The sequence below is a fragment of the Papio anubis genome, chromosome 4, assembly GCF_008728515.1.
Source record: "Papio anubis isolate 15944 chromosome 4, Panubis1.0, whole genome shotgun sequence".
NCBI lineage: Eukaryota > Metazoa > Chordata > Mammalia > Primates > Cercopithecidae > Papio > Papio anubis.
In genome coordinates, this window is record NC_044979.1 from 50,326,338 (window position 1) to 50,349,628 (window position 23,291).

At 39.8% G+C, this 23,291-nt stretch overlaps 1 protein-coding gene across 40 annotated transcripts in view; it reads left to right on the forward strand.

Annotated features, from left to right (window-relative positions):
- The first annotated feature begins 214 nt into the window (after nt 1-214).
- The window catches only part of NRCAM (neuronal cell adhesion molecule), a 304,888-nt gene continuing 281,811 nt past the window's right edge, over nt 215-23,291 (forward strand). For 17 of the 40 annotated variants that reach the window (XR_004183176.1, XR_004183177.1, XM_009203685.4 and 14 more), the window contains exon 1: nt 250-405. The gene's annotated coding sequence lies outside the window, so the exon portion shown is untranslated. Of the gene's footprint in view, nt 406-23,291 lie in introns of all 40 variants that reach the window. The other 23 variants (XR_004183175.1, XR_002521138.2, XM_021936170.2 and 20 more) reach the window with 5 other exon arrangements.

Genomic DNA, 23,291 nt, shown 5'->3' on the forward strand with positions numbered 1-23,291 from the left:
CTCGAGGCGCCGGCGGCTGGAGCCTATTTGCTGCAGTCGCAGCAGCAGGGCGAAAGGGGGTTGGCCAGGAGGGGAAGAGGCGGGGGACGCCCGGGAGGAGTGCGGGGGAGGGGGACGGGAGGACGCAAAGGAGAGCCGGGAGTGGCAAGTGTACGGCGCGGGGAGGGGGAGCGGAGAGGGCGGGAGCGGCGGGGGCGCGCGCCGGCGCGGGGCCAGCCTTGCTTCGCCGGGGTCGCTGGCTGACGCGCGCCGCAGTCCGAGCCTCAGACGCGCGGGCGCGGGGGACGGCGCAGGGGCCTGGCTGGGGCAGCCAGAGGGGACAGCTTCATCGAGAACGGAGGACACCGACGGTCCAGGGTCCTGGGCAGTCACGCCACAGCTGAGCGGTGGGCGCGGCGCGAGAACGTAAGTAGCTCCCTGCGCGTCTGGCAGTGACACTGGGTCCTGCTCGGGGGTGACGGCCGGAGCGGAGGAGGACGCGCGAGGCTGCTGCGTTGTCACTGGGACACTGGCGGGGGGTTCAGCCGAGCACTCACCCGGCTGGCAGCGCTGCAGGAGGGGCGAAGCAGATCTCCAACTCCTTTCTCCCCTGCAGGCCCCCAACGCTGCCGCGGGCGCCGAGAGGGAGCAGAGGGACCTGCGCTCGGGTGAGGGCACAGCTGAAATCCAGCAGCGCCGGCACCCACCACCCGCTCCGGTCTGTGGCCAACTTCTGCTCCGCGCCCGCACCCCACGCTTTCCGGGAAGCCCTGCCCAGAGCTCTTGCTTGTGGGCAGTTGGGCATGGAGAGCCTGCGGGCCCGGCACGGGGGCTTCCCGGGCTTGGGCACAGAGGCGCGGGGCGTCACGCCACAGTGCCGGCGGGGCGAGGAGCGCGGGGGCCGGGCTAGGAGCGCACGGGCGTGTGCCTGTTCCGGCCCCTGCGGACACATCTGGGCGTGGGCTTTGTTCGGAAGTGCCTACACCTGTGCCTACCGCCGAGTTCAGGGGGCGAGGCCGACTTCGCTTCTCCACTCTCGCTGCCTGGAAAGGGCTCGGGGAATCGAGGCATAACGAGAGAGACACGGAGGACAGAGGGGTGGGGGGCTTGCGGGGGCTTTGTCGGTCTTACAGGTGCGGGTCCCAGACGTCCCCGCGCCCCGCCCTACCTCCAAGGGCTGGGACTTGTTGGGGTTGGCGCGCCGGGCTGGGGGCTGCCTGGGAAGATTGCCTTCCCAGCCCAGGCTCTTAGCGGTGGGATCTGGCATCCGCTCCGCCCGGGACGCTGTGTTGAGCCAGGAGTGATTACCCGCCCTGGAGCATCCATCTCGCAGCGAGCGCCATCTGCGCGGAGCGCCGCCCCCGACCCCCTCCACGCCGCGCGGGTGGGCGCCGCCGCATCCTGGTCCCAGGCGGTTGGCCAGCTCAGCCACTCCCGGCCCGCATCTGCTAGAGTGCGGAGGGGCACGGGGTGTCGCGGTACGGTGAGCCTGGGAGTCATCATTTCTCCCAAAGCGGTGTCCTCAGGGCAGCAAGCGCTGCCAGAGGGCTCCCCGAGCCCCGGGGCTGGCGAACAGGCCGCTTCCTTCCCCGGATCGCCTCCCCTCCCGCCCGCGCCCGCGGCCACATCTTCGTCCCTCGTACGCTGGAGGGTGGCCCCTGCGCCGCGGGCACCGAGGGAGGGCGCCGAGCGGTGGCGTTTCTTTCGCATCCCGCCTCTCTCCTGCCCCTGTCTTCGCACCAGGGGCTCCAGCCCTTGGCTACCACCTGCGCAGAACTGTCCTGAGAAGGAGGCTTTCTTTTCCTTTCCGAGTCCCAAATGGTTAACGCTCAGAAGTGCAGGTCTAAGAGACCGGGCCCTTCCTCGCCCCAGGCTTTTTCAGGAGGAGATGGAGCCAAGTGTAATGGGGCAGGAGGCATTGGTTCTGCACCAGGAGCTCCCCCTGGGGTGGTCCTGGAAAGAAACACGGTAACCGCTGAATACAAACCTCACAGGCTGGGCTGCTTTATGGAACTGCATCATGCTAACCATGCCCTGTTGTTAAAATATTGTAATAATGGCAGTACTTGCTGAAGTACTGAAATGGAGTTAGGCAACTGATACTTTCTGCTTTAATGGTAATGATAGCCAACCGGTTTTGAGAGCTTTAGATGTGCAGGGCGCTGCACATGTTACATGTATCATCTCATTTAATTCTCACAGCAACCCCATTTTAAAAATTAGGAAATGAAGGCTTAGAGAAGCCAAGTAACTTTCCCAAGGCCACACAGCTAGGAAGTAGGGGAGTGGGATTGCTTTTGTCCTTGTGCTTTACAATCCAAGACTGAGAATGTGGCCTTTTGGAGGCTCATCAATTTAGGGGAAACCTAAACCGCTGAATGTTCAAAACCAGGGAGATACATTACAAGCCCGTTTAATTCTGAGCTCTGCAGAGCTCACAGTAGCAGGCAATATTGTAATTCAGAGAATCGTATTGTGGAATAGCCTTTTATTCCCATGTAACTCCTTTACATATTCTTTTCTTCCTGTTAACTTTGAGTATGTGGCTGTTAACCCACAATCCAACCCATTACAGTCACTGAACTATTCTTAGTAACCAGGACCTCTGTGATTATATAGATGTTCCTGGCACATCATAAAGTTTCATAAAACTTTTTTTTCTTTAAAGAAAGGGTCCCCAGCCCTGAATGTCCTTTGTACACGGTTTTGACTGCAAATGAGTTACTCCTCAAATTGGATGTTGAGTTTGAATAGGACCCTAGTATCCAATTTTAGGAAATCATTCTATTTCCTAAATATATAGAAACATGTGGGGACATTTATGAAGATACTCCATGTTAACTGGTAGAAAAGGAGAATTTGAACCAAAGTGGAATCAGCTATTTCTGGAATAGCTTTTAGAATTATAATTAACTGATCAATTGGAAAAATTGATTTATTTTGCATTCATAATCCTACTGACTCATAGTCTTGTTTCAACCTTCTTTTTACTTTATTACAGGAAAGTTACTAAACATTTTACATAATCCAGGAATTTCAGAACTATTAAAGGACTCAGGCAACATTGTATCTAACTAATCCTTCGAGTTTCAAAACAACTGCAGTAGAGCTCAGCCTTATAATTCAGGGTAGTGATGAGGTCTTTGGACTGAAGGCCATTGCCCTTACACCACATCATTTTTGTTAACGCTACAGTAACAGTGAATGCAAAGCATCGTTGGAAATGATACTTCCTGTGAGGCCAATACAACAATGATGGCAATAATCACTAGGTGTAAGTGCTTCAGAAGTGTGAGGGGGTCCTGATAATGTATACACCTGGGCTGTAGAAAATTTCAAGAATCATTTCAAATAATGCTTTCATGCAGGTGTAATTTTCCCTGGGTAACAGATTGAATATAAATAGACTCTACAGATATTATATTGTGTATGTACAAAGGAGTTATTCAATGGAACTCCACAGGAATCTTTTCTGGTAAAAAGATTTCATTCATTCATTCATTCATTCATTCATTCATTCATTCTTTAATAAATATTTACTGAGAGCATGGCTTACTGTTTCAGGCAGTGGGGATACAGTGGTGAGCCAAACAGAATATCTGTTCTTGGAAAGATTAATTCTAATTTTATCTAGCTACATACTTAGCCACACACAGATTTTTTTCACATATCACAAATGCACAGCCGATGAACTTGCACAAACTGTAACACATTGACTTAACTAGCACTCATATCAAGAAACAGGGTAATGCACATATGAGAAAGCCCTCTTGTGGCCCCTCCCAGTCATTACTCACCCCAAAGGGTAACCACTGAGGCACTGAGGCTTTTTCCTTATATTCTCACCATAGATCAGCAACTATGGGAATCTCGTCCTCATTTTCAAAGGGAAGCTCGGTACCATCTGAGAAGCTCGGTAACCCATAGCAAATTTAACTGGAATGTAGAGCTTCTAACATATTCTCTAGGAAGTTTTGTGCGTTTGAATCAAAAGACTGCTTTAGGTCAGTCTTCAACTGTTGCAATGATTGGTTAAGAGGAAGTGATTTGAAAAGTATTAAATACATTTAGATATTCTTTTCCCTTAAAATTTTATGCTTCCCTGACTGAAGGAGCCCTTCTGGGAACCTTTCTGTCAGGTGAGGACAGAGGAGAGAACTGGATGCTAAGGGCAAAAATCCAGTGACTTATTTTATTTAAACATTTTACTGCATTGGCAGATGAAAAGCTCCTTCTGTTTAAAACAGCCTCTATTGGGATCAAAGGCTGAAGTTTCTTCCCCCATACCCAACAGCATTAATGAGACATAATTGACAGGTAAGGGTTGTATACATTTAATATGTATGTACAACATGATATTTTGATATATGTATACATTGTGAAATGATTACCACAATCAAAATAATAAGCACATTTATCACCTCACACAGTTAATTTGTGTATGTGTGGTGAGAACATCTCCCCAATTCCCCTACCCCCTAGCAATCACCATTCAACCCTCTGCTTCTGTGAGTTTGACTGAAGTTTCTAAGAATAAGAAGATGTACCAAAATGAACTGACAAATTTTTATTTTCTCTCTTAAAATTGAAAGCTACAAGAGGAAGGAAATAGGAGAATGGCTCTGCCTTCAGCTTCAGCAACTGTAAATCCTTCATTATCAGATTGCCTTTAAATGGGGCAGCAAATGCAATATGTTTATTTAAAATACATTTTTGCTAAGTTAGTTTTTTATTGTGGTAAAATATATATGACATAGGATATGCCATTAAACTATTTCCAAGTGTATACTTCAGTGGCATCAAGTACATTCACATTGTGTGCAACCATCACCACTATACCTCTCCAGAACACTTTTTGCCTTCCCAAATTGTAACTTTGTACACATTAAACAGTAGTTCATAACCCCTCAGCCCCCAGCCCCTGGCAACCAACATCCTACTTCCAGTCTATGAATCTGACGACCCTAAGTATCTCATATGAGTGGAATCATACAATATTTATTTGTCTTTCTGTAACTGGTTTATTTTGCTTACCATAGTGCCTTCAAGGTTGATCCATGTGTCAGAATTTCCTTCCTTTGTAATGCCGAATAATATTTCATTGTATGTATAAGCCACATTTTGTTTATCCATTCATATGTCATATATACGTGGGTTACTTTCACCTTTTGGTTAATTGCAAATGATCCTGCTATGAACATGGATGTACAAATATCTGAGTCACTGCTTTCAGTTCTTTGGGATATATACCCAGAAATGAGACTGCTAGATCATATGGTAGGTCTATGTTTTTTTTGAGACATTGTCATACTCTTTTCCATAGTAACTGTACTGTTTTACATTTCTGCCAACAATGCACAAGGGTTCCAATTTGTCCACATTTTCTCCAACACTTGTTATTTTCTGTTTTCTTGATAATAGCCATCCTAATAGGTATGAAGTGCAGTCACTGTTACTTTTTTTTTTTTTTGAAGATGGAGTCTCGCCCTGTCACTCGGACTGGAGTGCAATGGTACAGTCTTGGCTCACTGCAACCTCTGCCTCCTGGGTTCAAGTGATTCTCTTGCCTCAGCCTCCCGATTAGCTGAGATTACAGGTGCCCACCACTGTGCCCAGTTAATTTTTGTATTTTTAGTAGAGACAGGGTTTCACCAGGTTGGCCAGGCTGGTCTTGAACTACAGACCTCAGGTGATCCATCCGCCTCGGCCTCCCAAAGCGCTGAGATTACAGGCGTGAGCCACCATGCCCAGCCACTGTTACCTTTTAAAGCTGTAAATTAATATCTATTATATTCTGAACAGGTCATTCACAGCATTTCTAATTTATTGGTTTAATATTTATTAATATGGAGGTGTATGGTTTTCAAAAGTATTAATTGATTACATACTTTGTGCCGAGCAAGAAATTGATGTTGTGGAGCATATGTGTTGTAGTCCAAGTCCAGGATAAGCCACCATTGGTGGCATACATTCATGTCATTTTCCTAAAATGTTGAATTAGAGTACCTTTGTCTGTAATGCACTTGTGCTAAATGATTTTGCTATGAGGGTAAGTTAAACAGATATGCTTTTTTTTTTTTTTTACTGCCAAAAAATAGCATTATTATTTTAATCTAGAACAAGAGCAAATTTGCCCCATATCTGAAAATAGAAAGAAATATTCTTATGCTGAATGTTTAGGGATGTACTGGCGTTGTAAATTATAGTTCCACGTTGGGCATTTCTCTCTACCATTGAATCTTCAAAGATGACAGCATAAACCTTCACCACCCAATTATAATTGCTTAGCTGAGCTAATAAAAAAGATGTGGTGTCAACTTAATTGACCTATTTTACTGGCCTACAAGACTGGAATTTCAAATTAGAAAACGGTAATTTTTAACAGTCTGATGGAGGGTTTCCCTCAAGTGACTAAGAAGCTAGTGAAGATAAAAAAAAAAAAAAAAAAAATGCCAGTGGTAAAGGGAACAAATTTACAACCACTGATGTCCTGTCCTGTCCTGCACATACTGTCCTAATGGCATGTTCAGTTTGAACACAGGAATGACGAATCTTACTTGTATTATGTGCTTCCTGAATGTCTTCCATATTGCTCTAGACTAAAACATTGTTTAATTCACATGAGAATGAAAATGACAGGTACTGTCAGGCAAAAGTGATCCTTTTGAAATTCTTCTCATTAAATAATGGTAGGAAGGGCTGGAAACTATATTTTGAACATATATACATTGAATATATATATGTTGAATATATATATGTTGAAAATATATATGTTTAAATTTTATTATGTGCATAGTGTGTTGGTTCAAAACCCACTGTGACCAGAAAAAAAAAAAAAAAAAAAAAATCTATTCCTAGGGCAATCTGAGGGAAAACTGTAGGAGGTCTTCCACTGGGTAATATGCAATGAATTTGATTTATCTTTCTCAAGTGGGCTGAGAGCATTCAAAAAATTCAGTATGAGTATTCAGCATGTAGTGATCTTTTCTCCAAATTTCAACTTTAAAACTAATTTCATGCCACTTTTCGACGTCCTTGGCATTTGAATGGCATGATTTATGGCATGCATTTTTGACGAACATTTACAGACTCATATTCAATACCACTGACAGATTCTCTCTCAAGAGAAAGGGGAAGTACTAATCTTCCATTAATTATGCCTCAAGGTAAGAATGGCCTGTCCAAAGAGTTTCCTCCTGGAGTTTTTTGGTTCTCTGAGGAAGGATGGCTTGCGAGTGAGTCCGCTGCTGCCTTCCAAAACCTGGTGCGCCTTTTCAGTCCCTTACCTCAATAGAGAGCTACAAGGACAAAAGTGAACAAAGGAGGCCTGTTTTGCCTGCCCCACTTGCTGGGCTGTTGTCTTGGCCCTTTTCAGTGAAGGGAGGGGGGAGCTGGGTCAAAGTTGAAGAACACTGAAAAGGAATTCAGGCTTCATGTCGAAATTTGAATTATAGCTTCAGTTTGAGTGCCGAGTAGATTAGTTCGAATTGAAATTTTTGAATCTGTGGAAGCTTAAGTGACAGATGGTGTTGGAACAACCTACATAGAGCTGGATGGCACACCCGAAATGTTGAGTGCCCAAGTGAGGCACTTGGTAAACATCTAGTTAACTGACAAAAGTTTTAAGACTGTAGGAAGTGCAGTTTGCTGCTGTACGCTGCGTTAAGACATTGGGCTGTGTGAATTAAAGGGAGGCCCCTGTGTCTGGCGCTCACTCAGATGCACTTGTCCCATCTAATTGCATTGCAAATATTCTTCTGACTGTTCTGCAGCTTTCTCCTCTATTATCTAGTTGAATAAATACAGAAATGCCCAACCAACTTCCCTTGTAAAATTGCATCGCAGTGTTTTGGTGTTGTCCACAGATTGTTTTGATGTGTGACAAGATACATCTGTCCTAAATATTGTCTAACCAGTGTTTTTTTTCCCAGATAAGTATATTTATGAAGTGTGATTTTGGCTTTCTGCTCCCAGTGGGAGTCCATCACTCTTATATTTGCTCTTGAAGTTTTTCCTATGGCACATGGTTTTCCATTCATTTTGTGAGGCAGCATCTGATTCAAAACGTTTCGGAAGGAAATGTTTTCTAGTGTGTGCATCACTAGAATAATAAAAGCAGCTACTAGGAGGTAGAGGGCACTTTCAATTTGGGTAATTTGAAATTCTTCCTGATATTCTGTAAAACTACAATTGGAAATGGAAAAATTGTAGTATTTGAAAACTGAAAAATTCAGAGTTGAAACATTAACCAAATTTTACTTTGGCATTTTTGACTACTTAAATGACTCAACATAGTCTTTTCTTCTGATGTTAGTAGCATGATGGCTAAAAGCCATTTTTGTAAATGTATATTTAGTACATTCAAATGAATATTTCTACTTTTAGGGAAATAACATTGACGTGGCAATATTTGAGCAGTTAGTAACATGGAAATTCAGACACAATAAATACTGTAACGTAAACAACACCTAATTTACTTCAGAATGATATATTAACTTACACGGCATGTTGTGTTTTACATGAATCATATACCTTGTGTGTTTCATGAATTTTAAGGTAAATTGCATTTTAATAGATGTGCTGGGGTTTAAAAAACTCCATGGTTATGTATGTGTTTCTAGTAACGGTTACTGTGATGTGAAATTATAGTGGAAGGTAAATAGATGTCAGGGGTCCATTGCTGTCCTAAAACCATGAGCGGGGTGGGGAGGGGAGGTTTATTAAACAGCAGAGAGGGAGTGAGTTCATGATCAGACTTGTTTGCTGGAACTGGGAATGAAGAGTGGAGGTGAAGGAATGTGAAGGATTCAGATGGAGAGGAGGCTCAGATGAATAGGAAGAATTATGACATCCCCAAGAAGTGTCCTATGGCAGATGGAGCCAGAGAAATTTTCAGTGAAGAGAAAGTGAAGAACAAAATGCTGTAAACATAATAGCTTAAAATTTGAAAGAAAGAGAAAGGGAAAAGAATAAAAGTTTTTATGGCTATTGCCTGGCTAATGGAGAATAGTCTCCATATTATCACTCAATATGAAATATTTTAGAGATATTTTACTGTAGTACTTTGGGTCATTGAAGTAACTTGACATCATAAAATAGAAATAACTCATAAGTCACCTTACAAAAATGAAATATGATAAGACATTTACATTTAAAAGAAATGTATTGAGAAGAATTTACTAAGAATTGAAAGCTAAAATTATTTCAGCTTAAATTCCTAGCCAAGTCCACTCTATTTTCCAGCTGTTTTGTTCCTTTATGTACAGGTGGCCCCAGCTTGAGAAAGTTAGCATATGAAAATGTGAACATTGGCCAGGCGCAATGGCTCACGCCTGTAATCCCAGCACTTTGGGAGGCCAAGGTGAGGTGGGCGGATCGTGAGATCAGGAGTTTGAGACTAGCCTGGCCAGCATGGTAAAACCCCTCCCTGCTAAAAATACAAAAACAAAAATTAGCTGGGCATGGTGGTGTGCACCTGTAATCCCAGCTACTCGGGAGGCTGAGGCAGGAGAATCACTGGAACCCAGGTGGCAGAGGTTGCAGTGAGCCAAGGTTGTGCCACCGGCCTGGGCAATAGAGCGAGCGAGAAGCTGTCTCAAAAAAAAAAAAAAAAAAAGGAAAAAGAAAAAAAGAAAAAAGAAAAGTGTGAACTTATCAAACCCATATAGGGTGACTGTTCACATCAAACAGGATTCTTCACTTTGCTTAAGGATTATATGATGAGTGAGCTCCTGTAATGTATCAAAGTTCAATTCATGAAAAAATTTTCAGAAATATCTAAGTAGATAGTCTCTTGAAAGAGCAAATAGATACCAAGTGAAACCTAAGCAAATAAGGCTAAATAAAAATTAGTAAAGAGGTAGACAGGTGGGTCTGGGTGTGGTGGCTCACGCTTGTAATCCCAGCACTTTGGGAGGCCTAGACGGGAGGATCACTTGAGGTCAGGAGTTTGAGACCAGCCTGGCCAACATGGTGAAACCCCATCTCTACTAAAAGAATACAAAAATGAGCTGAGTGTGGTGGTGGGCGCCTGTAGCCCCAGCTACTCAGGAGGCTGAGGCAGGAGAATCGCCCGAACCCAGGAGGCGAAGGTTGCAGTGAGCTGCGATCATGCACTTGCACTACAGCCTGGGCAACAGAACGAGACTCCATCTCAAAAAGAAAAAACACACAAAAAAACATAAGTTGTAAATGCGGAGAGAATATATGTTTGTATAAAAATATTTGATATTTGCTCTAAATAACATTGAGGGGCCAAGTCTGCATGATAAAGGAAAGCAGATAACTAAACAGTCATCCAGGCATTTGGGGCCCTTGCTTATCTTAGCTTTCCCCATGTCTTCTAACTTCGGAAACAATCCTTGCTCTGTTCTGCGAGGAGCCTGAGCTGCTCTTCACATTATGCATGGTGGTATGTATCTGACAGCCCCCAAATTTGATAAAGGAGTGAGTGCAAAAGTGAATGACTGAATACATGAATATTGCAAAATGTCAGAATGTCAGGTGGATCTTTGTTGGAGAAAATTGGGGGGTTTTGTTCTTTGCCCTGGTTTGAAGACATAGATAAAGTCTAGACCATGAGAAACCAAACATTTATAATTTCATGCCTGGACTCTGTAGATTGTAATTTGCTTGCTGGTTCTAAATTAGGCACTTGAGCAAGCAGGTGAAATCATTCAATCCAGAAGGGTACTATTTTAAAAATTGCTGCTGTGGAGGTCTAAATGACATCCTTGTGACCCAAAAGAGTTCCTCTGTAATTTTCTACCTTTGCTAATGGCAGATGATTCCAGATTTGCACACGGCTTTCCTTTTCCTTCACTGTCTGAAACTGGTGCTTGTCATTTTCCTCCGGAGGTCTCTGGGTGGTTGCACACTGACTGAGTTAAGCACTTTCTGAGATTGCTTTCTACCCTCTGAATTTGAAGAAATCAGAAGTGAGGCACACAGAACTGAAATGAAAAGCGAAGAGACTGGTATGTGGAACAGATCAGAAGCTCTCATGCTGTAGCTTTAAAAATGGAACTTTCTCCCCTAAGATGTGAGTTGGATTACAGCATGGCCTTTCCTAACTAGTTAGTGGGTTATAGGGGTTGGATTCAGGGCAGTGGTACCATATTAGAGACACCTAGAATAAAAAGTTATGTAACATCTTTGGTTAATTAAAATTTGAGAAGTACTAGGCTACTCCACATAGATTAAGAAACCTCAGTACACTGCATGGGTTTGGAAAAGTTACTTAAGTACTTCTTTTCTTTATTTAGAAAATAGAGATAAAACACAAAATCTTTGTCACCACCCAACCCTACCTCACAAGGGTATGTGACTGTAACAAATGATGATAAAATGAAAGTGCTAAGAGAGAAAGATGACATAAATCTATGTTATTACGTAGAATGCACTTGACAGTTTTTGCACCAAAAACTTGCTTCAGGCATATGTATGTATCATATATTCTTAACAATATATGTGGCTACTTGATTTTGAATAAATGAAGTGGTCTTACACTGCAGCCTGGGAGATTGATACCCTTATTGATGCTGCAGGATAGGACTGTTCTCAAAACACGAATTATAATCTTACTCTCCAAAAAAATGATAATATATATGTTAAAGTCATGTCGAGTCAATATGATAAAATGACAGTCAGCAAAGGTGTCAGCAGTGTTCCTTCTGAGAAGGAACTTTTTATTTTTCAGTTGCAGTCAATGTCTATAAATCTAATTGTATCTTATTTCAAGCCATAATCCATTCATATTTTTTGAAAGGACAGTCAATAATTTTGTTGTGTGTCAGGCATGACTAACTAGCAACCCCATAAACCAATAAAGCATGAAACCATTTTAATATATTAAATTCATCTAGTGTACAAACTGCACGTACTTAGAAGCTTGAAATAATGGGAGATACATGCAGTGTGGCTTGTGAGCAGGTTTGTATATACAGTTGAGGTATTTTGCATGAATTCCGCTCCTCTGCACCTCAGTGAAGAGATGGAAATTAAACATTGTAATCATTATTGACCTGGACTCTGTCAACACAGAGTTTTAGAAATGGGAATGTGTTGTGTGTTGAATTATGTCCCTTAAAATTCATATGTTGAAGTCCCAACCCCCAGTGCCTGAGAATGTGACCTTATTTGTAGATAGGTTCTTTACAGTTAAAGTGAGATAATTAGGTTAGGCCCCAATCCAATATGATTAGTGTCCTTATAAAAAGAGGCAAATTGGAGACAGGCAGAGTTGAAGAAGGCCTGTGGAAATGAAGGCAGAGATCTACAAGCCAAAAAAGGCCAAAGGTTGCCAGCAAACCGCCAGAAGCTGGAAGAGATGGGTGGAACAGGTTGTCTCTCACAGCCCTTAGAAGGGACCAACCCTGCCGACACTTGGATCTTGGACTTCCTGTCTCCAGAACTATGAAATAAACTTCTGCTGTGCAAGCCTTCCATTTTGTGGTACTTTGTTACAGCAGCCCCAGCAAACTAATACAGAATACAATAATAGTTCGTCTGTTTCTAAACCTATTCTTATCAAAAAAAAAAAAAAAAAAAAAAGAGAGAGAGACAGGGAAGAGAGAGAATACAGCTTTCCCATACCTCTGTGTCATATATCTATGTCTACAGAGTCCTCCCTCAGTATCCAAGGAAGATTGGTTCTCAGACCACCCCCTAACCCCCAGGATATCAAAATCCGAGGCTATTCAAGCCTCTGATATAAAATGGTTTAGTATTTGTATATAACCTATGTACATCCTTCCATATATTTAAAATCATCTCTAGATTACAATGTAAACGCTATGTAAATAGTTCTTACACTATATTGTTTTAAAATTTATATTATTTTAAATTGTTGCATTGTTTTATTTATTTATTTATTTAAGCATATTTTCCATCAGTGATTGGTTGAATCTGCAGATGCAGAACCCAGGGATACAGAAGGCCAACTGTATCTCTATCTCTATCTCATCATCTATATCTATATCTGAATCTATACCTACACCTGTATCTATTTATCTATCTATCTATCTATCTATCTATCTATCTATCTATCTATCTATATCTGTATACTTTGTGTACCAAAGGAATACATATATAGTAATTGGCTGTTTAGAAAGTTATTCCTTGAATTAAGGCACAGAGATGCTGGGAGTGGTGAAGAGGGTATTAATTTTATTACCTGGACAAATGTTTGAAGTTGGTAGTTTAGTTGATTACCTTTTTTGATTATAATCAACTGCAACTTTGCTGCCTCCATCAAGTGTAAATTTTCATCACCTGGTAACTTAAAGGTACATATTTTGTTTAAGTCTCTACAGGTGCCCGTGCTGTGCCTTGGTAGTCATAAGGTTTCTTTCAACATGAAAAATGTTACAGTTGCTGATATTTACTCATGCTGAGGAAAGCAAAGCCTTAAATGAGCTAGCTCTTGGACAACGTCAGCTTGAACGCTGTTTCAGTGGGGCAGGGTAAAAATGGCATTGTGGAGGATTTTCCAGCTAGCTATAATCAGGCAGCACCACTATCTATTTGGAGAAACAGAATTGTCAAGAGCTTTGCTTCAACTTGAATATTAATTTGAATATACTGTGAACTCTAAAACCATTTCGGCTGCTCCTTTATGTCTGCCCACTTGGTGTGAATGGCTGTTCTTCATTCCTGCCAGCGACAGCCTTGTCTGTCTTGGATGGTGAGCTCCTCCAGGAAAATGACCTTACCTACTAATGTCATGTGTATGGCGTTTAATGAACTGTGACATACAAAAAAAGGGTCTAATTGTTTTAAATAATAGCAGCGAGATTATTTGGTAGGAAGATTCTTGGGATGAACACTGAGAACTTTTCAATTCTGAGTTTGTGTCATTCACTGATCTCATTTTAATATATAGACCATTTGCCAATTTGGGGTTTCCTCCTGGTGAATATGTTCTTTCCGTGCTACAGACATAAGTTTATTTATGATCCTGACAGGAGTGACTAATGAGAATCTACCAACATCCAGCAGAAAATAATTTTGAATTATGACTATTTTCATTATAGATATTCTCGCAGCTTCTTTTTAACGCACAAGGAAGTGAGGTGAAAATTGATTGACATGTTTAAGGCCCTAGACAGGAGCAGAGTACAGGCAATAGTTTGTATCTGAATATCACTGTTTCAATATGAGCTCTTTAGATCTTTTAAATATTTGCCCTGAAAGACGAAGTGCTAAGGACAGTTTGAAAGATTTATGGATAACACTGTCATATTTGGTGGTTGACCAAAGTCTGTTTGCAGATGTACTAACATGGGACCAGCAATGCCAGTTCTGTGGTAAATCACCAGCTTTACATACATTTTATTACTTTGAATGGTTAGTCTATATTTTCTTGCATCAAACTCACGTTTTAGAATTTTATGTACTAGATCACCCCATCTTTTTTCCTGTTCTGGACAACAGAATACATCTTGGAAAACCAGTTACTACCTGGAAAATAGAAATAGGCTGTGTTGTGGCTACCTGCACCTGCTCTGGTCATCGTCTAAGCATAATTCCAGCCCTCCCCACTCCCTCTTTGGTCTCCTCTGCACAGTTAGAAGTGGGGCCAGTCAGGAATATGCATGTGTTATACACCTGTGACCAAGAGATCCTCCATCACGGAATGGCAGAGTATCAATTACTTGGAATGGATGACTCGTGGCAGCTGCTGTCTGTGACCCACCGGGCTCTCTGCCCTGCACTGACAGCTGCACATCACATCCTGTGATCACACTACCTCAGCCACCTCCATGACCAATTTATCAAAAAAAGGGGGCTGAGCCTACTGATCCCAAGGTATTATTGTATGGCACCCTGCTCCCAAGGTATTATATGTAAAATTGTCTCTCTGAATTTTAGGAAATGAGATCACAATGATTTTTATAACTTATTACTATTAATAAATAACAATCATCCCTGCCATTTATTGGTTGCTTAACTATATGGAACACCTTAATGAATTATTGCATTTAATCTTCACAAAAACCCTTTATATCAGAAGCTAGCCAATTGTTTCTATAAAGATAGTACAAATATTTAGGCATTGTAGGCTATTTGATGTCTCCAAAAATTCTCATAGACAATATATAAATGAACAGGCATGGCCATGTAAAACTTTCGTTTCAAAATTGGTGGCAGGCCAGATTTGGCCCATGGTCAAAATTTTCCAACCTCTGCTTTATGCTATTATACCCATTTTATATATGGGGAAACTGAGGCTTAGGGAGTTTAGATGATTAAAATAACATAGCTGCTAAGTTTCAGAGCTAGGATTCTGACCCAAGGAATTTGACCCTTATCCTTCAGTTGTAATTCCTGCGCGTTACTGTGTCATGCTACTATGATAAATAACAAGGAAATGGACTTTTAGCTTCTGCATGTTGAGAGTTATAGTTATGACCTAAACTTCTGAGGGGAATGTTGTATAGGGAACTGAGTCCTGAAGATGCTATTTAGGCAAGCGTAGATAGTCTAATCTAATCTACAGTACATTCAAATGATGTAATTGCATCCTTGACTAATTGAAAAAAGCTTCTAAAGTTCTTTGAGTGATCCGATATTGTAGCTGTTTTAGTCAATAGGATTGCAAAAAGCAAATGACCCTAATGTTTAAAAATATGTAAATTATTAGTTTTAAAATTTTGTTTATACGTTGGGGGTCCAAATGTTACATAGTAAGATAACATTTGCATATTCTCAAGGAAAAAATTTTATTTTCACAAAAACAAATTATGCAGAAGAGTTTCTCCCATATTTAACATTAACTCCTTGAATGAGAATTCTAAAGGCTTTTATTTTCCAGGATGGACAACTCCTTTTGTGTTTTATTTCCATGGTAACAATTAAATTTGGGCTTAAGAACAACAAACCTACAAGATAACCATCCAGTTGACATGAATGGGCATCCCCTTAGGGAATCTGCAGTGCTTCATGGTGTCCAGATCGTACCTGAAGTAGAATTACAGAGGCCTGTTGTGTTTTTTATACAGCAAGCTCTTTAAAAGCTGAAGGTTCTCAGAGTAGGCTGAAATTAGGAAATACTTAGTTTTAGATAACAGTTCAGCACACACAAAAATATTGTGAGTAGCCAGACCTGAAAGGCATTCCCAGGACACCATCAAGAACTCCAGAACTCACAGCTTCTGACCTTTGGGTGAATGAAATTTTAGGAAGTGTGCAGCTGGCAAAATGGGGGCTTTATGTGACTAAACATTGCTGCTCATACTTTGAGGGAAGCTCAAAATGGAGCCACTCCCTAGCAGAGATATCTTTGGAAATCTGAAATCTTTGAGTATAAGTGAGCCTCCATTCATTACTAAGAAAGCTGACAGAGGAGTAAAACCCAACTAGTGGAAAAGTTGACTGCTGTGCTCTTGTGTGTGAAGTGGTTACTGTAAATTAATTGGTGTAACAAATTATAAAGGGTATGGTTGATGAATGTAGAAAACTTTTTTCTGTTGGATCAGTTCCTTAAGTCCTTGGCTTAATTCACTTAATGAAAAAAAAAATGTAACCCAAATTTAAAAATGGAATTATGGTACTATGGACAACATTTTGTTGTAAAATATATTTTATAACTTTATTAAGGTATATTTTACGTATCGTCAAATGACCCACATTAAGTACAGAAGCTTCTCTACTTCCAATGGGACTACAGCCCAATAAGCCCATTGTAAAGTCAAAAAAATCATAAGTTGAACCATTGTAAGCCATGAATCATCCATATGCAATTATTAATAAATTTATAAATTGTGCAACTATGGTAAGCAGAATTCTATTATGACCCCTAAGATTCTCACCCCTGGTGTGCATGCCCACGTGTGATACCTTCTTCTTGAGTGTGTGTGGGACCTGTGACTATGTTGGCGTGTCACTTTCATAACTAGGTAACATTATATGGCAAAGGTGAAGGGATTTTGCAGATATAATTAAGGTCCCACGTCAGTTGATTATGAGTCAATGGAAAGGGAGATATCTTAGTTGGGCCTGAATTAGGTGTAAATCCTTTAAAAGGGACTGTTATGAGACCTAAGATAAATACTGTACAAGAAACTAAAAAAAGGGGGAAAAAAAGGATTGTTATGAAAGAGACACTCTCCTACTGGCTTTGAAGAAGCTAACAACCATGTTATGAATTGCTTATGAAGGAGGGCAACTGCAGTTCTTCATGGGGAACTAAATTCTGCCAACAACCTAAGTAAGCAGGGAAGAGGACTCCGAGCTCCAGATGAGAAAGCAGCCTAAATGACACCTTGATTGCAGACTTAGGAGAACCACCTTGGCCATGCCTGGGCTTCTGACCTAGGAGAAGCTGAGATAATAAATGTGTGTTGCTTTACGTCTCAAGATTTGTTGTAGTTTGTTATGCATCAGTAGAAAACTAACATAGCAATGATCACTGCAATCCAATTTTGAAATTTTTATCACCCCCCAAAATTTCCTTGAGCCTATTTGCAGTCAAACTATGCTCTCATCCCATGGGAACCACTGACCTGTTTCCTTTCTCTACAAAGTTGCCTTTTCTGGACATTTCATATTAATGGAATCATATACTGTAGAATCTTTTATGTCTGGCTTCTTTCAGGTAGCATAATGTTTTTGAGGGTTCTCCATGTTGTAACGTGTATCAGTGGTATTCTCTGGTATGTAGATACCACATTGAGTTTATGTATTTACCAGTGGGTGGACATATGGACTGTTTCCAATTTGAGACTGTTATTAATAATGCAGCTATGAATATTAGCATACAAGTCTTTATGTGTCCCTATGTTTTCATTTGTCTTTGATAGATACTTACTAGTGGAATTACTGGCTTGTATGGTATAGTTATATTTATGATTTAAGATACTGCCAAACTGTTTTTTAAAGTGGCTGTATCGTTTTACTTTCCCAACCAGGAATGCATGAAGGTTACAGTTTCTTGACATCCTTGCCAATCTGTAGTATTGTTGCCTGTCATTTTTTTTTTTTGAGGTAGAGTCTTGCTCTGTCACCCAGGCTGGAGTGCAACGGTGCAATCTCGGCTCACTGCAACCTCTGCCTCTGGGTTCCAGTGATTCTCCTGCCTCAGTCTCCCTAGTAGCTGGGATTACAGTCATGCATGCACCACCACACCCAGCTAATTTTGTATTTTTAGTAGAGATGGGGTTTCACCATGTTGGCCAGGCTGGTCTCAAACTCCTGACCTCAGGTGATCCACCCGTTTCAGCCTCCCAAAGTTTTACAGGCTTGAGCCACCATGCCCGGCTTGCCTGTCTTTTTTATTATGGCCATTCTAGTGACCGTGGAGTGGTATTTCATGGTAGTTTTACTTGCACTTTGCTAATGACTATTAACGTGGAGCATATTCCCATAGCTACTGGTGTATATTGTTTGGTGAAATGTCTAAATGTTTTGCCGGTTTTTAGAACGGAGTCATTTATCTTCTGATTATTGAGTTTGTTTTGTAAAAATATTTTCTGGATACAAGTTCCTTATCATATATATGACTTGCGAATATTTTTCTCCTATTTTGTGGGTTGTCTTTTTACTTTCTTGATATGCCCTTTGAGGCAAAAAAGTTTTTCGTTTTGTTAAGTTCAATGTAATTGTTTTTTCTTTTGTTGCTTGTGCTTTTGGTGGTATATTTAAGAATTTATCTCCTCACTCAAGTTCACAAAAATTTACTCACATGTTTTCTCTTAAGAGTTTTCCATATACATTTTAAGATCAACTTGTTAATTTCATGGAAAAAAGTGCTACGATTTAAGGTAGTACATTAAATCAATAGATCAACTTGGGAAGAATTGCCATCTTAATATCAAATCTTCCAATTCATAACATTTAATGTCTATTTATTTAGATTTTCTTCATGTTCTCTTAACAATGCTTTGAATTTTTGATGTACAAATCTTGCATTTTTTGTTGAATTTATTTTAAAGTATTTTATTTTTTGTGGTGCTATTGTGATGGAATTATTTCCTTCATATCATTTTAGATCGTTTGTTAGTGATGTGTAGAAAGAAAATTGACCTTACATCCTATATCTTGCTAAATTTGTTTATTAATTCTAGTAGTTTTTAAAAATGGATTTCTCAGGATTTCCTACATTTGTGTCGTCTCTGAATAAAGACAGTTTTGACTCTTCCTTTCTTATTTTGATGCCATTGATTTTTATGTTCCTTATTGTACTAACTAGAAGCTCCAATACAGTGTTGAATAGAACTGGTAAGAGTGGACATCCTTGTGTTGTTCCCAATCTTAGGGGGAAAGCTTTCACCCTTTCGTATTAGGTATGTTAACTGTGGATTTTTTAATAGAAGTCCTTTATTTAGTTGAGAAATTTACTTCTATTCTAGCTTGTTGAGAAATTTTTTTTTTTTATCATGAAAGGAATTTTTTTAAATGCATTTTCTGCATCTGTTAAAACTATAATGTGATTTTTGTCATTTATTAATATAGTATATTATATTAATTGATTTTTGGATGTTAAAACAAACTTCTGCAATACATCCCGCTTGGCCATATTGTACCATCCTTTTTATGTGCTGCCGAATTCAGATCGTTAATATTTTAGGATATTTGCTTCTGTGTTCCTTAGGGATGTTGATATGTAGTTTTCTGGTCTTATAATGCCTTGGTTTGATTTTGTTACCAGAGTAAAACTGGCCTTATAGGTTGTGTTGGGAAGTGTTCTCTCATCTATTTTTTGAAAGTTTGTGGAAGAATAGAATTCACCAGTGAAGCAATCTGGGCCTGAATTTTTCTTTTGGGAATATTTTAAATTCTTAATTTTTTTTTTTTTTTTTTTTTTTACTTCTTATAGGCCTATTTAGATTTTCCATGTCTCCTTGAGTTGGTTTCAGTAACTTGTTTTTATTCTTTTTTTCTTGAACTATTTTTGAATGGTTGCTCTAGTCATTATAATGTGCATCTTATTTTACTCTACTTCAGAATAATACTGATTTAATTCTAATAAAATATAAAAGCTTTACTTCAATACATCTCCTTTTCCTCCCCCACTCTTTTATGTTATTATTGTCATTTATATTACATATATGAATACTCCATTTAGTGCTTTAAGTATTGCTTTGTAAAGTCTTTGTTTACATGGAAATGTGGGTTTTTTGGCTTTGTTTTTGAAGGATCACTGTGGGATAGTCTTGATAGATTTTTTCCTTCTTTCAGTAGTTAGATTTTTTTATTCTACTGCCTTCAGACCTCCATTGTTTTTTGTTTTGTTTTTAAATTTTTAATTTTTGTGGCTACATAATAGGTGTGTATAGTTGTGAGGTACATGAGATGTTTTGATTCAGGCATGCGATGTGTAATAATCTTATCATGGAAAATGAGACATCTGTCCCCTCAAGCATTTATCTTTTGTGTTACAAACAATCTAATTATACTCTTTTAGTTATTTTAAGATATGCAATAAAATTATTATTGAATATATTCACTCTGTTGTGCTATCAAATAATAGGTCTTATTCATTCTTTCTATTTGTTTTTGTACCCATTAACCATCTCCACCTCAGCCCTACCCATTTCCCCCTACTTCCCACCCTTCCTAGCCTCTGGTAACCATCCTTCTACTCTCTATGTCCATGAGTTCAATTGTTTTTATTTTTTAGATCCTACATATAAGTGAGAACATGTGATGTCTGCCTTTCTGTGCCTGGCTGATTTCACTTAACATAATGACCTTCAGTTCCACCCATGTTGTTGCAAATGACAGGATCTCATCCTTTTTTATGGTTGAATAGTACTCCATTGTGTATGAGTACAACTTTTTTTAATCCATTCATCTGTTGATGGACACTTAGGTTGCCTTCAAGTCTTGGCTGTAGTGAACAGCGCTGCAATAAACATGGGAGTGTGGATATCTCTTCAATATACTGATTTCCTTCCTTTCGGGTATATACCCAGCAGTGGTATTGGTGAATCTTATATTAGCTCTATTTTTAGCTTTGTGAGGAACCTCTAAACTGTTCTACATAGCAGTTGTATTAATTTACATTCCCACCAACAGTGTATGCAATGGTTGTCTCCCTTGTTTTTGATAAGAGGTCATAAATTATTTGGATTGTTGTTTCACTGTAGGTGGTATCATTTTTTTTCCTGCTGCTTTTTTTAAAAAAGTATTTGTAGTGTTTTATTTTTTAAACATTGTGATGTCAATAGTGAGCTGAATATACTATCTTTACTAAAATTTTGTTATGAAAAAATTTTTTAAATGCAAAAGCAGAGAGAATAGAAAATCAGCTCCCCTGTATTCATTACCTTGCTTCAGTAAATGCAAATTCATAAAGAATCTGGAATCCATTCCCAAGGAATTAACCTACAACCGATTCCTGGAGGCATATCACTTTATCTGTAAATATTTTAGTATCTCTTAAAGGTCATAGCTCTTTGGAACATAAACACATCATTATCGTAAATAAAATTAAACATATTATTCCTATATTAGAATATCTAATCGATATTAAAATTCTCTCATTTATGTTACATTTGTTTGTTTCTTGGTTTTACATTACATCTCATTCAGAGTCTTTGTAAAACTCACACTTTGCAACTGGTTGGTCTGCTTGTGAAGAATCTTTTGATCTGTGTGGCTCATCTATTTTGCTATTGAAGATTGGGAGAGAGGAAGGGTGGTATAAGTGTGTGAATTCTTTCCTTCCTTCCTTCCTTCCTTCCTTCCTTCCTTCCTTCCTTCCTTCCTTCCTTCCTTCCTCCCTCCCTCCCTCCCTCCCTTCCTTCCTTCTTTTTCTTTCTTTCTTTCCACCCTCAGCCAGGACCTAGTGTCTATTGTTCCTGACTAGAGTTTGTTGAACTTCTTAGATCTGTATATTAGTATGCTTCATCAAATTCGGGAGATTTTCAGCTATTATTTGTCAAATATTTTTCGACCCCCTCTTCTCCCCATCTCCTCTGCTTTTGGAACTAGCATGGTACTTATTTGGTATGCTTGATGTTGTCCCACGGGTTTCTGAGACTCAGCTTATTTTTCTTAAAACTTTTTCCTTGTGTTTTTTCAAATTAGATAATTTCTGTTGATCTGTTTTCTAGTTCACTAATTTCTTCTTCTGCCTTCTCAAATTTGCTATGAGTGCCTGTAGAGAAATTTTCATTTCAGATATTGATCTTTTCAACTCCAAAATTATTTTTTTAATTATTTTTTTAATTGAGATTATTAGTTGAGAAATTGGCATCATATTTTCCTTTAATTTTTAAACATGGTTTTCTTAGTTTCTGAACATGTTTATAACAGCTGATTAGAAGTCTTTGTCTGCTAAATCTGTTTAGGACTGCTCAGGGGCATTTTGTATTGATAGTTTTTTTCCCTACCGTGTATGAGTCACACTTTCTTTTTCTTTACTTGCCTCGTAATTTTTGTAGTTATTATTGAATACTGACATTTTAGATATGTAGTGGCAACTGTGGTTTCTGCTTTTCTCTACCCCAAGAAATTTGTAGCTGTTGTTATTGTTTGTTTAGTAACTGGTTTGTAGTAAATCTGTGGCATGTCTCCCCTGCAATGTGCAACTGCTGATGTCTCCACTCAGTTTCTTTTTGTAATTAAAAAAAATTAGCCTGGTTTCTTAAGGTTTGCCCCTGTGTCTGCGTAGTTCAGTAGTCAGTCAATAATTGACCAGAAGTTGGACTCAAATACCTCCAGCCAATAAGGCTTCCACTCTCTGCTCATGGTTTTGTGTGTGGCTGGAGAGTACAATCAAACTTTATGTCATTTTCAAGTCTTCTCCCAGCTCTTATGTTCAGCTGTCTTCTCTTGTGTGTGTGTGTGTGTGCATGTGTGTGTGTGTGTGTGTGTGTGTGAGCACATTCCATTGGCCATGGGTATGTGGTGGCTTAGGCTCCTGAGGTCTCTTCTACACATTTGTATAGCCCTGGTCAACTTAGTATATATGAAGCACTTTTTCTAGCCCTCTGTTTGGTTTACCTACTGGAACTTCCTAATAAATCTCTGATTGATCCACTAGTTTTTTGTTTGCTCCAAACAGGACAGCAGTCTCAGGCTATCCAAACTGCTGGTGTTCCTGTTTGCTTTCCAGTAAAAACTTTTACTTGAACTGTGAGTGCTCTAATCAAGTGAGCCTACTTTGGCAGGTGCAGTGAAGTTGCTGTTTTTCACAGTCTGTCCTGCCTTGGTTGAGTGAATTACCTAATGACAGAGCTGGGGATGGGGGTTGTAGGATGGAAGCAGATTCAGGCAAAATCACTGCCACAGACTCACTGTTCTGACCCTGAGTTCAATAGTTATCATACATAAATGCTGTTCAGATTTTTGAGTGCCTTTGGTCA